At 39.0% G+C, this 2,099-nt stretch overlaps 1 pseudogene; it reads right to left on the reverse strand.

Moving 5' to 3' along the window:
- Positions 1–736: 736 nt before the first annotated feature.
- Positions 737–1,114, reverse strand: LOC102829035 (annotated as a pseudogene).
- Between the last annotated feature and the right edge of the window lie 985 nt (positions 1,115–2,099).

Below are 2,099 nucleotides of genomic sequence, written 5' to 3' on the forward strand. Positions count from 1 at the left end.
CATTTATATTTTGTTATTGTTGTTAGATGCCATTGAGTTGGTACTGACTAATAGTGACCCCATGCACAACAAAATGTGAAGTCCTGGCCAAGCACCTTAGTATCTGTCATTTAAAACACTACATTTTATAAATTACATCTGCATTTTATAAAACACATCCACATAATATTCACAATGTACTGAAAAATACACATATTTGTAGAACAGTAAAATGGTTTAAGGGATTTTTTTCTCCATAGGTCCTAGATCAAGCTCTAATATAGGGCCTAGAATATCATCACTTTAATACCAATAGATACATTTGTTTGAGAAAAAAAATTTAATTGAAATTTATGATGTGAATACAAATAGAATCCAATCTTAATAGGAATTTGAAATAAAGCTCACTCTTATAGCAGCCTGAGGTTCATGAAGGTATTTTTTTGTTGTGTTTTGGTTTTTTTTGTTTCATTGGCAACTGAAAATGCAAAGTGTTCTGTTTTTCAATTTCTAAAATTTGAAAGCAAGATAGCCTAGATTAAATAATAGATATTTCCAAAGCTGCAGGTGCCCATTTGGAACTCGGTTTTGCAGCTTGAGGTACAAAAACAATTTTGCTAAAACTTCCAGCTGGGAGCACTACTGCAGTGTTGCCCTGAGATTGGATGAGCGCATCCATTTCAGATGGTAAAGTCCCTCTTCTCCCCACCTACGGTAAGGGTGTAAAATTTGTGGAGTTAGGTGCGTTTTGCTAATCTTACATAGTCAATTTCACTCCAAATGTCTCCTGAGAGGTATAGACCATGTACAGGAGCACATCTTTGTCCTTCTCTCTTTCGTAGACTTCAGAGATGGGTGTGGAGACGCTCACCATGCTGTGTCAGTTCATCAGCAAGAAGGAGGTTTGCTTGGTGTTCAGCTGTACGCACATTGGAATGATTTTGATGAGTTCACTCATGTTGATGTGATCTGGGACAAGGAACTTGGTTTTATCCAGCACTGAAAGCTGCTTCTCACCCTTGTATCTATCTGTCATCACAGGGATTTTGGTAGGATGCTGCTCTCAGATGAGTGGGACATCTTCCACCCTTTGTTCAAAGATACGGTGCTGCTTGAAGGTCTTCTCCCACAACATAGAGAGATATGGTGGCGCTTAGGCTGAGGTGATTGCGGAGTCAGGCAGAGGCTCTGACTTGGGAGACAGCTACTTCCCTTGCCATGCACGTGTTTTAATATTAACCATGATGTGCTTTTTTTCTAGAAAATTTTGACATATCAGCAGAATAGAGAAATTAACCTAATTGTGATTGGGTGTGGTATGTTGTTTTTGGTGCTGTTAGGTGTCATCCAGTCAACACTGATTCATAGAGACCCTATGCACACACACAAAAAAAGAAAAAACTGCCCAGTTCTGGGCCAACTTCACACTCAATGCTATGCCAGAGCCCATTGTTGCTGCACTGTGTCAATCCATCTCACTGGGGGGTCTTCCTCTTTTTATACAAACCTCCACTTTACCAAAAATGATATCCTTCTCCAGGGACTGGTCCATCCAGACGATATGTCCCAAGTATGAGGGAGAAAGTTTGACCATCCTAGCTTCCAGGAAGCATTCTGGCTGTACTCTTTCCAACACAGATTTGTTCATTTGGAAGTCCATGGTGATTTCAATATTCTCCTCCAACACCATTAGTACTCACATGCATAGGAGGTTATTGAAAATAAGATAGCTTGGGTCAGGCACCTTAGTCCTCCAACTGACATCTTTGCTTTTTAACACTTTTTAAACTGACATCTTTGCTTTTTAAGAGGTCTTATACAGCAGATTTGTCCAATGCAATAGTCTTGATTTCTTGACTCTTACTTCCATGAGTGCTGATTGTTGATTGGAGAAAAATGAAGTCTTTGAAAACTTCAATCTTTTCTCCATTTATATTTTGTTATTGTTGTTAGATACCATTGAGTTGGCACCAACTCATAGTGACCCAATGCATAATAAAATGTGAAATCCTGGACAAACCTCATAATCTTTGCTATGCCTAAACCCATTGTGCCAACCCATCATTTTTGGGGTCTTCCTCTCTTTTTCAGACCCTCCATTTTACCAAACATAATATCCT

The sequence above is a fragment of the Chrysochloris asiatica genome, unplaced genomic scaffold (genome assembly GCF_000296735.1).
Source record: "Chrysochloris asiatica unplaced genomic scaffold, ChrAsi1.0 scaffold00043, whole genome shotgun sequence".
Lineage (NCBI taxonomy): Eukaryota > Metazoa > Chordata > Mammalia > Afrosoricida > Chrysochloridae > Chrysochloris > Chrysochloris asiatica.